Genomic DNA, 13,801 nt, shown 5'->3' on the forward strand with positions numbered 1-13,801 from the left:
AGCCTTTATTAGTAGGGAAAGCATTCAGAAAAACTAAGATCATCATGCCATTTATTAGAAACTTGAAGGTAGGAATATTAAACGTACCTTTTTGGTCGCAAATATCTTATGTCTGGCTCTCATGTTACCACCTTATTGTGAATCTTGAAGTCATGTAATACTATGCAACGCAGCACAATATACGTTTATAAAGTGTGCGTAAGATGGTCTACATAAACACAGGCCTTCCACACAACAATCTATTACCTTCCCAGTACATTTCAACTTTAGTTCCATATGGAATAAAAAACACTGTAACCTGTCAGCCAGTTTCCTTTTCGAACCGTATTACATGGAGAGGTCTTTTGAACTGAGGGCTCTTCTGTCTTCAGGTAATTATGTTCTTTCAGAGTATGACGGATTTCAGTTCATGCTGCCATGGGGGAATTCACATGTTGTCACTGCATGCTCACTTGGTCTGTCTCTAATTTAGAAACCTACAGGAAGAATTCTCAAACTGCCAGGGACCTTCGGCTACACTGGTCACAGCCTCAGGGAGAGGAAGATTTATTTAACAACAACCTGCAGACATGCCTGCTGGAACTAGTGGAGCTCCACCTGTTCCAATAGTGTCACCCATAGCTTCAATCATAGGCAAGCAAGAGTGTTTCTCTTCTGTGTCTACCAGCCCATCACAATTTTCCTAGATCTCACCCAAAGTAGGTATGCGGAGGAGGGGGTAACTACACATACGAACTATCCTGGTCATACCGTATAAAAGTTTTAGGTTTGTAAACCCTACTGGGAGTGCTTTCAGTTTTCAAAAGCTCATGGATGGTTGCACCTCTCCACCTCCAATCAATGATGGAATCTATAAAATGAAATGTGTCCCTGAATTTATTTAGGAGTATGGATTAGGGGCTGTAGAGAACATATACCTTTTATGATTTGGAAGATTAAGTTTTAAAATGGATTGTGGGCTTACCAAACTCTTCTTCCATTGGTTGAAAATGGACAGTGGGCTCCTATGGATCTCAGTAGGTCTAATTTCACATGCAATTCTTACTAGATTAAGGCTGATTTGCCCACATATTAGCAATGCCAAGGATCCTAGTCTGCATGGATGCCAATGAATATCTGACCATTCCTCTAGCACGAAACAATGTGTGTCAGCCAATTGTATCACCTAGAAGGAGCCAGAGAGAATCTGCCCAGTTATCTAAATTCTCCGTAATGTAGCATCTCCCATTTAGTGCTACTGCAGGTACAGAGGAGTATTTAGTATGGGGTTTTCATCCCCATAAACATAAAATACGCAATTTGTATTACCAACACTGTTCAGCCTCCACAAGGATCCACACAGCCTGATCATGAAAGACTCCAATGTAGCTGGACATCAACATGCAGAAAACGCTCAACTTTCACATCAACCATCTATGATTGGAAGCATAGCATTCTTGCCTTTGCCAAATCTAAGCCTGGATGACCGACAACGTCCTCACACTCAACCCAAACATAAGAGAATTCCTTCTCCTGTTGACACTCTACCTAGTCATTTTAAACACATTTAACCTAAAAGGATTCTCACCCTCAAACTTACTGTCTGAAACTCCCATACACTGAACAAAATGAAATTCTTAATTCCAAGACAGTATTTGAAAACAAAAGATCTCAAATGTTCGACTTTGGCAATGGTATTCTGGATGAAATCTCCAGCCCTTCTGAAAGTTTTCCACAGTCAGTGTCCGGGCTCACATAGTCCACCAATAAGTTCAACAACATTTTACCCATTCTAAATGAGTTACATTACTCCTGATTCCAGCAAGAATGCAACGCAAATAATACTACATGGAGAACAAGTCCATCCGTGAGACCAATCCATCCTACTCCGACGAAAGATTGTCCCTGTCAGTGATTCAGAAAGACTGAGAAGTAAAGACTAATTTCTACAAGAACTACTGAAGTTCAAAACCTTATCTACCAACAAGCAATCCTTCTCCACAGTTGCCACATTAGCTTGGAACTCTAGTCCAACTGTACTAAGAAAATACATGAAAGCCTACCTATTCAAATAACTCCTTCTACAGCAAGTTCTCCAATTGAACTTGCTCATCTTGAAGACTCAGACCAGGCAGTGGTTTTTACAGAGTTTGTTTTTTACTTACAAATGTCACTGATTACTTGATGTTTTCTTTCTAAAGAACATTAACACTAACATGGGCCATGGAGAGCTATATACATAGTATTTAAACAAGAAAAATGGATTAATTTGTTTTCAACTGTCCAAAATCACCTTCAGGTGAGAGGAACTTAAGCAAAAAGGCACCAGCAAAATGAGTAGACCACTCCTCTGTAGGCCACCAAATCTAAACCAAACAGCACAGGTCCATAAGAGCAGCAGAGTATAACCACAGGGTCGAAATCTCTTGTGTTGAATTCAGGAGGTCCCTTTCAGACAGGAGAAGTCAATGTTACTTAATAATTATTCACCCCAATCACTTAGCTGTAATGATCTAGTGTTCACCCAAATTACTGATCTTTAAATCAAGTCTCCTGCAAAGCATTCTACAGGTTTTTGTTGCTGAGAAGGCGAGGATCAATTTGCCACAGGAGGGTCGCCTTCTTCATAAATCAAAAATATTTCACATTCAATGTTCTTCATCTGGAAAAACTGCCAACTGCAGAAGAGCTTTGCTTACTTTTCCAAAGAGCCAAGACGGCACCTAAAACTAGGGTTCTCATGGCTTACTATGGTTTAGAGTTAACCGCTTTCATTGTGGAAACAAGGTGGTTCCACTTTATAGCGCATGGTTGTGGAAACGGAAGGTTTTGTACTCATGAGAACTTCTTTCACAATTTCTAATACTTTTCTTTTGCAAAAGGGAAATAACGTTTCAGGCAAACCACATTAAAACATGGTACATAGCATCAAGTGTAATATTACCTAAAAACGTTTTAGAGAAAGCCAGGTCCATTTGTAAAGAGTGGGTCCTCAAATATGGGAGCACACCTCCTCCTGTAAAAAGCCCTATTTGCTAGCAGCCGGTCATAAAGTTTGGGCACAGTGTTTACGTAAGCACTGCCTTTACTTAACCAAACAAAAGGCCATAGCTAGTATAGTATATGAAGATAAATGCCATGCTTTTTCAGACTATTCTCAGAACTAAAAGGTGCTACACATTGAGACGGGCCAGCCAGATTACATAAACGCACAGCTTGTGTAAAACCGAACCTATGGACCTTCATGGGCTACTGGCAAGGATAACCAACTGATTTAACACTTCTCAAAACCTAGAAGAGTTCTTTGCCCCTGAAAACAATCCTATAAAACTACATTGCAACATAATAGGAGGGAGGAAACTTGTGAACATGTGACCATGGATTGTGGCAATGAACATGTGATAAAAGTGCGTAGTGCGAAAGGACTGTCAATCATAAACCACATTAATAATTCACAAGTTTTTTTTACACATTATTTCGAAATAGACAAGTAACTCCAGTCACTGCTTATCTCTTTATTCCCAAAGAGAACGTACGCTGTTTTTCAAATACTGTAAATGCATGGAGAAGCAGGAGTGACCACAGCCCATAAATATGGAGATGAAAGCCTAAAGACTATTATACAATCAAACACAGGACAGCATTGAATGAAAAAGCAAAAATAGCCTTGAATAGAAATTGATAAATATTGAAGAAATGGCTAACTCTATCACCTCTCTGCGTATACAATCAGAAAGAGTGTCCCATCCTCCTGTGTTTCAATTTTGCTTTGCTATCTCCTTGGAGCCTTCATGAGCATCCAGATGACTAGATACAGACAGATGCAAAAAGGATTCTTTCTTAGATGTGCAATAATTATTGCAATGAGTTTTGAAAACATTTGTGCACCTCATTTTAGGTCTAAAGGGAGAATCCTGAAATGACAAGCTTGTTTTCTCCTCTAGAAAAGGTCTTTTCTGTATTTTTGAGAAACTGAAATCCGAAAATTGTATCCCGTGGGGTGACTGGCATACATCCAAGCTCCCTGATATAACTGCAGAAATATCTAATGATGTACCAACATCCTGAACTAATACTTTATTTAGTTGTTGAAAGCTTTTTTTGGACTTAGAATCAAATAACCAAAGTAAAGACATTTGTTTTTAGCAGTTTGACATTAATTCTATTGCGTACTTTTAATGCAGAACATCAGGATGAAGATTCTGGGTATTATAAGTTTAGTACCCTGGAGGAAGTATGAAAACAAGGTAATGTTTGAGGCTCAATGTATAGCCATTCCAGACAATGAGGAGCACCCATTTGTCAATGATTAGTTACTTTTCAGATTTAAAAAAAATGTTTTTTAGATGATCCTCTAAACTCACCCTTTGGGCTGTTTTGAAATGGGCCTCTCTACAGGAGCATGCAACAGACAGAGGTGCATTTCTAGCCCTATCACATGCTGTCAATGTTGGTTTTGTGAGCTTTGATGATAAAGTTGCCAAAGCTATTACTAGTAAGTTTCTGCCAGGAGGACTTGTGAACCCATTGTTGGTGGTAGTAATGGTATTATGTCCTGTAGTGCAGGTTGAAATTTGTCTTTCTCCCCATGCATATGCCCTTCAGCATGTCCAATTCAGCTTCCCAGCACAAACCTTTTGACGAATAGCCCTGTAGCTCTCTAATGGATAGTCAATAACAATAGGCTTATGATGAAAAATGTGGTTCGTCAGCCAACACATTGCTTACCTGGTTTCAAACCCATATGCCCTAATTTGTAATTTCTATTAAGTCTTGTGTTTTTAGGTCTCGGCTGGCGATAGCAGCGCACATGCGTTGCTCTGGGCATCCGAGAGCTTCTAGTTAGGTCTCGGCTGGCGATAGCAGCGCACATGCGCTGCACTCGGCATCTGAGAGCTTCTTGAAATCAATCTGGTTTTGGAAGGGGAGTTGAAGCCCCGCCCATCTTTTTAATTGGGTAGCGTCATCTCCCATGCAAAAAACTGCCTTCTGATTGTAAAGGAGGCCTCTTAGTCCCTCCTTTTTGCCGCCTTGTCTCCTTTTGGCCCCGCCCACCGGGATTCGATCTCTCACTTGCGGCATGACACAGTCTCCTTCATTAGCTGGGACACTCTCTTTCTTTGTCATTCTGAGCGCGAGCCGCCTGGGTCGAGCTTGTTTTGATGATGTGGTGGTAAAATTATCACACTGAAACAGCATTTCACAAAGATCAGGAGAATTCTTAAGTGGCGGGTGAAAAATGTTTCTTAATTTCGTTCTGCATTAGAGGGGAAGAAATGCGTTACTTACCTGTAACTGCAGTTATCCAGTATTAGTGTCTTTCATAGATTCACATGCCTGAATCATTCCCCGTCGTCGAGACGGGAGTCTCCGGTATATAAAAAGTAATGTCTTAGAGACATACATAAAGAAGAATAGGCTCAAAGGTCTCACCTTAGTAGCCTATCCACGTCCTTTTGCAGGAAGGACCAAACAGAGCAGGCCCCAAGGGTCCCACCTTGGTGGCCTATCTGGGTCCTTTTATAAAAAAGGACCAAATAAAGTAAAACAGCCAATCAGCTACTACCTCCTTCTAGAACCTTCCTGCCAGGAGCCCAAGTCTCTCAGATTTTCGTACGCACCAAGCTAGTTAGGCGTAAACTCATTAGAGAGAAAGGTGAGCCCTGCCAGGGGAGGTGGGAGGGTGCATGGGAATCTATGAAAGACACTAATACTGGATAACTGCAGTTACAGGTAAGTAACGCATTTCTTATCCAGTATTTGGGTGTCTTTCATAGATTCACATGCCTGAATCAGAGTAGTGAGCAATACATTATGCACATTCTGTATGAACATCAGGTACAAGCATGTAGATAATACATATCTCATGACTAAATCACAAAATGCAATGTCATAGAAATACAACAAGAGAATGTGCATACCCGTAAAGGATGGAGGGATGTAGTAGGGCTCACCTTACTGGAATAGATTGCGAAGCACTGCTCGGCCCACTGCTGCATCCTTCATCAGCTCAGTATCCAGGCAGTAGTGCCTGGTGAAGGTGTGCGGGGACTTCCATGTCGCCGCTCTGCAGATGTCCAAGATCGGCACTCCAGCGAACAGCGCCGCAGATGTGGACATGGCTCTAGTTGAATGAGCTTCGACTCGTGAGTCTAAAGGCCGTCCGGCCTTGTCATGACAAAAGGTGATCGCAGAAGAGATCCATCGTGAAATGCTCTGCTTTGTTAAGGGCATGCCCAGTCTTGGCCTACTGAAGGCAATAAAGAGCTGGGATGACTTCCTAAAGTGTTGTGTCCTGTCGATGTAGAATTTAAGACATCTCATTAGATCTAGAGAATGTAAAGTTCTTTTGGCTGCCGTGGAGGGATTCGGAAAGAACGATCTAAGCACCACTGGTTCGTTAAGATGAAAGTCAGAGGGGACTTTTGGAATGAAGCGAGCGTTAGTCCTAAGAATGACTCTGTCCTCTCTGAATTGAAGAAAAGGATCCTGAATGGATAGAGCCTGTAATTCGCTGACCCTTCTGGCAGAGGTGAGTGCCAGGAGGAGGGCCGTTTTCCAAGAGAGGAACTTGATTTCTGCCTTATGGATGGGTTCAAAGGGATGCTTCATTAGTTGATGAAGAACCACATTGAGATGCCACGATGGAGGAATAGGTCTCGGTCGTGGAAAGGACCTGAATAAGCCTTTTAGGAATTGTTTGATGAGTCTGTCCGCCCACAAAGATGGGCCTGTAGCCGTCCTTGTGAACCTGGAAATTGCCGCTAGATGCACTTTGATGGATGAATGCGCAAGGCCTGATTGCGCAAGATGTAACAAGTATGGCAGCAGCTGTTGTGGAGTAGCATTGAAGGGGTGCAAGCCATGATCCACACACCAGGAACAGAATCGCTTCCATTTTAGTGAGTAGGTTTTGTTAGTGCTAATAGCTCTAGCTTTCGCAAGGACATCTCTGCAATCCTGCGGGATGTTCAGGTGGCTGAATTCACGGTATTCAGGAGCCAGGCCGACAATTTCAGAGAGCTCAGGTTCGGATGGAGAACCTGCCCGTGAGACATTGTGATCAGGGTTGGAAACTGCTGCAGGCGAAGAGGGGGGTCGGGCAGAGAGGCGATGAAGCTCCGTGAACCAGTGCTGCCTCGGCCAGGATGGAGCAATGAGGATCAGAGTGCAGGGTTCCGCTTTCATCTTTCTGATAACCCTGGGTATCAGTGGGAATGGCGGAAAGGCGTACGCGAAGACGTTCCGCCATGCAATGGAAAATGCATTCCCGAGGGTGCCTGAGTGGTGATGCCTGCTTGCGAAGCTTGGGCATTTGGCGTTCTCTCTGGTGGCAAAGAGGTCTATGTTCGGGGTGCCCCACTCCTTGAAGATACTGTCCAGCACCTCCATGTCCAGTTCCCATTCGTGGGAAGGAGACTTCTCCCTGCTCAGTGCGTCCGCCAAGACGTTGTCCTTGCCCGGGACATACTCCGCTTTCAAGTCTATTTCGTGTTCCAGATTTTTTGCGATTCTCGCGATAATGAGATGGAACGTGTTCCCCCGTTTGTTCAGGTAGTGCATCGTCGTGGTGTTGTCTGTCCTGACGAGCACTGGGGAGTGATGAATGCGCGGAAGAAACGCCTGTAGAGCTAGGAAGACCGCTCGTAACTCCAACAGATTGATATGGAGTTTCGATTCCTGTGTTGTCCATTTGCCATTGATCTGGAGTTCCTGGAGGACTGCCCCCCAGCCTTCCAGTGACGCATCCGTAGTTATTACGTGCGGCTCTGCGGGGAGCAGGAACGGCCGACCTTTTGACAGATGGCGAAGTGATGTCCACCATTGCAAATGGTTGATAATGGGTCGAGTGACTCGCATGTGGTCGTCGAAAGAACATGTGGCTTGGGTCCATTGTTTGGATTAGGAAGAAGTGAGAATAAAAACCTTGATTCTCGTGGGCTTGTGGAACTCGCTCTATCGCCCCCTTCTGCAGCATAGAAGCTAGTTCCTGAAGAAGTAATCGTAGGTGCCTGTGTGACCGTTGGCACGGTGGTGTTGTTGGGGGGATAGAGGTGAATTCTAGGGAATGTCCAAATCGAATGAGTTGAAGTACCCACCGATCTGTTGTTATAGATTGCCAATTGTGATGGAAGAATTTTAGCTTCCCTCCAAGTCTTAAAGAATGTGATGGTGGAGGGGCTAGCCATGGAGACAAGTCATTGTCTGTTGCCAGCAGGTCGTTTTTGGCCCCTTCCTCGGTAATTGGATTTGCCGTAGGAAGACTGTCGTCCCTGTTGAGTTTGTCGCTGTTGAAACTGCGGCTTGGACTGGGAGTATGAGTACGAAGACCTATTCTGATAGGAACCTTTGAATGTAGGTTGTCCTCTTCCCCTGTTGCCACGAAAGGACTGGTTCCGAAATTGTAAAGTACCCAGGGCTTTGGCTGTATCTGTGTCCTTTTTGATGGTGGTAAGGGCCGCGTCAATCTGTTCCCCAAACAGATGCTGGCCATCGTAAGGCATATCCAATATCCTGGTCTGCACCTCCTGGCGGAAAGTGGTGGCCTTGAGCCAACCCTGTCTCCTCAGGACTGCAGCCCCTGCCAGTTGCCTGAAACCAGTCATGGCGGCATCAATGGCACAATCTATGAGCTCTGAGGCAGATGTCTGTCCTTCCAAAAGAAGTGAATGTGCCTCCTCACGGACATCCTCTGGTAAATTTGAAAGATATGGTGCAATGTCCGCCCAGAGTTGGCGATTGTAACGGCCCAGTAAGGCTATAGAATTAGCTACCTTTACAGTCATGGCCGATGTGGTAGTAAAGCGCTTGCCGACGGCATCCAGTTTTTTGCCCTCCTTGTCTGGTGGCGTCGACAGAGGTGAGGCTGGATTGCGTGAGTTCTTTTGCGCCGCTTGAGTCACCACGGAATCAGGTTTAGGGTGACCTGTCAGGCATGCCGGTGCCGAGGATGTGGCCTTGTATTTCTTATCAAGTCTGGGCACCATCACCTGTATAGAGGCAGGTGCTTGCATGATTTGTTTGCCCTGCTTCCAGATATAGTCTATAATGGGAATTGACCTCGAAGTTTTCTTCGTCGGCTCCTTAAAGTCATAAAGGAAACATTCTGTTTCCTGCGTTTCCATGGACATATGGAACCTCTTGGCAGCCCGCTCAATGATGTTGTGGAATCCCCCGATATCTGCGGGTGGGGATTCCGAGGTCTGTGGATCCGGAGAGGCCGGAGAATGTGCCACATAGTCCTGGTCTGCATCCGGGTCCGATTGGTCGTCATCAACTTCCCCTTCTTCCTGTTCCCTCTCCTCTTCATCAGATGAGGGAGCGTCCTGAATTGGCACCTGCGTTCTTTCAAGGAACAGGGGAGTGGGTCTATGACGAGATGAAGGAACTGGCACCTGAGCTGCTGGAGGTGCAGGCGCAGAGTGTTTCTCCGGGAACCTTTCCTTGTAATCTTTTATGAGGAATTGTAGGTCCGAGACGATGGATGCGGGAAGACACACCATAGGAGTAACCTGTGTCTGGGATGGAGGTTGGACCTGTTGTTGAAGATGGTCTTCCTCTTCTTCCGGCTCCTCGTCTGTTGTTTGGCATTTCAGCACTAGGTCTGACGGACTAGTAGCCTGTGTAAAGGAGTCCTCGTCCGACTCTTGACCTTGTAGAAGACAGGCCGGAGGAATTTGCTGAATCCTACCGGGCGATGTCTGAAGTGGCGCAATAGGCCGTTTAGTAATTTTCAACGTGACATGGCTCACTTGCGGTGGAAAATCATCCATGGCATGGGACAGGAGTGCAGACTCCTTCCAGGGTCCTGTAGACGTCGACGCAGGAGTCGACTGTGTCGTGGATGGTGTTTTCGTCGACGATAATTTCGTCGTCGTCGACGGTGGCTGCGAAGACGGCGTCTTCGTCGTCGTCAGTTTCGTCGACGGTAAGGTTCCCATCGTCGACGATGTACTCGTCGTCGACGGCTTTCCTACCGTCGACGGTATGATCCTCGTCGACGAGATAGACTTCGTCGACGGCGTTGTCTTCGTCGACGGGGTCGTCGACGTCGGTGTCTTCGACGATGATCTCGTCGTCGTCGACGAAGTGACCGGGATGGTCGACGGCGTAGGTCTACTCGCCGACGATGAAGGTGTCGTTCTCGTCGTCGAGGAGGAAGCCGACGACGCCGTCGTCGTCGTCGACACAGTCGTCGTCGACGTCGAGACAGTTTTCTGTGCTGAATGCACCATCGACGTCATCGTCGTCGTCGCCAGTAATAGCGGCTGCTTCCTGGGGACAGGCAGGTCTTTGGCAGACACAGATGGCTTGCCCTCTGAGGACTTTTTAGAAGTCTTCATAGGAGGGGTGTCTGTGAGGCTAGGGGAAGAAACCCTTGGCCTTTTCAATGAAAAATGCGACGCTCCAGACACACTCTCACCTTCAGAGACCAAGTCGTCAGGCTTGGTCTTGAGCCTGTTGAGCCACAACAGAAGTCGACCTTCTCGGTCCTTGAGGGTCTTGTTGGAGAAGGTGCGACATATCTTGCAGTCCTTCGCCTGGTGGTGAGGGTAGAGGCAATATAAACATGTCTCATGTTTATCCTCAACATGAAGTCTTTTCTTGCTGCAGGAGGAACAAGCTCTGAAAAGACCCTTCCTCTGACTATCCGACATGACTTAAGAACCAATTAAAGTTGCTTTTGTGAAGAAAAAGAGAAAAAAGAGAAATTCCTGAGGAGAACTCAGGTGGAGACTCCCTAGCACAACGTGCGGTAGAAAATCTGAGAGACTTGGGCTCCTGGCAGGAAGGTTCTAGAAGGAGGTAGTAGCTGATTGGCTGTTTTACTTTATTTGGTCCTTTTTTACAAAAGGACCCAGATAGGCCACCAAGGTGGGACCCTTGGGGCCTGCTCTGTTTGTTCCTTCCTGCAAAAGGACGTGGATAGGCTACTAAGGTGAGACCTTTGGGCCTATTCTTCTTTATGTATGTCTCTAAGACATTACTTTTTATATACCGGAGACTCCCGTCTCGACGACGGGGAATGATTCAGGCATGTGAATCTATGAAAGACACCCAAATACTGGATAAAGCCTGTTGCACTACAGTGGGATTTTACGCAAAGCATAACATACTCACTGTTCGCAAATGCGCTACGGCGTCCCACCTTGTGGTATGGCGCGCCATGTAAATGCAACAAAAAACAATAAAACATGCAACGTGGAGGCGGAAAGTTGCCCTCGAAGGAACGGGCCCGTTTTCTTATGTTTTCTCTGTTTTATTACTAAATAAGAAACCTCTCTCAGGGTCTTTGTTGTTAAATAGACGGTTGGACTGACTATGACTCATTCTGGTAATGAGTGACAGCGCTAGAGTCCGTCGGCCTCTAGGCATTATCCGGGGCATCCGAAGACATCTCGGACTTACCTGGGACCTCGTAGAACAGACGTAAGTGAGGCGGAACTGGCCTCGGCCAGAGCACTGCGTGCTGTCGAGTCCTTTCTTTGATGAGCCCAGTTCATGATGCTGAGAGTATCGCTTCTCGGCACTTTGAAGCTTCCTCTCGGGCTTTAATTGTTTTTGCCACGCACATTTACGTTCAAAGTAATCCCAATCATAGCAAGTTCCGCTGCATTGTTCATTCACGGGCATCAATGTACCTCTGTCTCGGCTTAGCAGATGCAACCCGCCTGGCTCGTGGCCATTCAGTCTTTGGCCGCTGCTGTGAGTAGCACACGTGGTGAAGACTTGCAGTAGCCTCAGAGGCCAGGCCCCGGTTTGAAACTGTCAAGGAGTGGAACAGATCTTGGTTTTAGGCTGAGGAGTGTGCCTGCGGTGTTTGATTCAAAACAATAATTTGTGTCATGAATGTAGGGGTGGGATGGATTGGATGGATGGGTGGGTGGATAGATTGGTAGATAGGTGGGTGGATAGATTGGGGGATTTTGGATTGTGGATGGATGGGTAGGTGGGTGGATGGCTTGGTAGATGGATGGGTGGGAGGGTGGATGGAAAATAGATGGATGGGTGGGTGGGTTGGTTTGAGGGGATGGATGGTTGGGTGAGTGGTATGGATTGGATGGATGGTTTGGTCTACAGGGAGTCATTTGTGCTTGAAGCCATTGCCCCAGGCGTGCGTTGGTGATTATAGGCACGGAAAGAGGCTGCCAATTGCACACCTGCTGAAGATACGAGGAAGCGACTACAGCTGTCCTAACTGCTCGCCCGACTCCACGTGCGACTATGGGCTTCATAAATACTGAAAGGACAGAAGTGTACACATGAAGGCTGCCTGTGTCCGGCACAAACCACAGTGACAGCATAAGCTGTAACTAGAGGAGCAGCAACAATCACTGTGACGCAAGCAGCACATCATACACTAGCACCACTGCACTGGCAACCGCCTTTGGGATACGTCATCATCCTATTGTATTAGAATGGTTAAGCACTGCTTCAGCCCACTTTTGGTTGTCTCTGGGCACTTTGTAGGGTGGTAGTTGTATTCATGTTGAATATAAACATGTAGTGAGTCGTGGCTAAATAGCGTCCTAACGTTAAAGGGCATTTTTACAGTCAGGGTGCAACTGAAACGATTAATTGTAGCAATCCTGGCTTCGAAAGACGGTAAAGTCCAAGGGAGGGTCCCAGTCGTAAAGTGTGCAGCTGATTGCGAAGGAGGGTTCCATTCTTCGTTGGCCGACTGGCACCACGTATTGAGCACACGCACTAAATGGGCGGTTAATTGGCATTTGAACAATGGGCGATCGACCTAAGGCGGTAAAAAGATGAACGAGCCCTGCCGGGATTTAAGAAATGAGTCCACCCTATCAGAATGATGTAAGCCCCTGTGTACGATGCGCCCAGGACCTAAACCCACCGGGCTAACCTCGATGCTTCTAGTGCTGATCATTGACGTTGTTCTTTGAGGGTGCTTGGAAATGATGAACCTCGTCCACCTACACTAGCCCTTATTTATAGATCTGGCCATGTGTGTGATTGGCTCTCAAAAGCATCCACCTGTCCTGCTCTTCACACGTCATGCACGTTGACGTTAGTGGCAGGTGTATAAGGTGTACGGCAGCCTCCCGGTGCCGTGTACCGCAGAGTGGTGCCTCCTAGTGCGTGCCTCCTCGCGTTGGCTGTGCGTGTGTGTGAGCATGCTGTGGGCTGTGTACACTGTGTGTTACTCCACATTGTTGGCTGTCCGTGTGTGTGGACACGCTGCCTGGACTGTGTGTCACTGTAGATTTTTGGATGTAAGTGCTTGTGTGCATGCTGTGGGGTGTGTATACTGTGCGTCACTGCACATTATTGGCTGTCCGTGCGCGTGAGCAGGTTGTGGGCTGTCTGGACTGTGTGTTACTTCACACTGTTGGCTGTCAGTGCGTGTGAGTAGGCTGTGGGGTGGGCACACTCTGCATCATTCACTGCACATTGTTGGCAGTCTGGGCGTGAGAACAGGTTGTGGGCTGTCTGGACTGTGTGTTACTGTACATTGTTTCACTGTCAGTGCGTGTGATAAGGCTGTGGACTGTGTAGACTCTGCCAATATTCAGTGTTGACTGATTGTGCCTGTGAGACGGTTGTGCGCTGAATGGCCTGCTTGTCACTGTACATTGTTGGTTGTCAGTGCTTGTAAGCAGTCTGTGGGCTGTCTGGACTGCATGTTCTTCACATTTGTGGTTTCCTTCAGCTGAATTACCGCAAAAAAACGACTTTTATGGGCTGTGCGCTGCTGTAGGTTCTTGGCATTTTGACTGTGTGTAAGTGCACACTTGGGTGTATGATTGCAGGCTTGGATTCACCAGCCATGTAGCACCGAACATTCTTGGCTTTGGGT

General features: G+C 46.4%; 1 protein-coding gene across 3 annotated transcripts in view; it reads right to left on the reverse strand.

Annotated features, from left to right (window-relative positions):
* LOC144769073 (E3 ubiquitin-protein ligase RNF14-like) overlaps positions 1–13,801 on the reverse strand; it is a 140,903-nt gene that overhangs the window by 49,773 nt on the left and 77,329 nt on the right. The gene's annotated exons all lie outside the window — the stretch shown is intronic.

This window comes from Lissotriton helveticus, chromosome 7, assembly GCF_964261635.1.
Source record: "Lissotriton helveticus chromosome 7, aLisHel1.1, whole genome shotgun sequence".
Classification (NCBI taxonomy): Eukaryota; Metazoa; Chordata; class Amphibia; order Caudata; family Salamandridae; genus Lissotriton; species Lissotriton helveticus.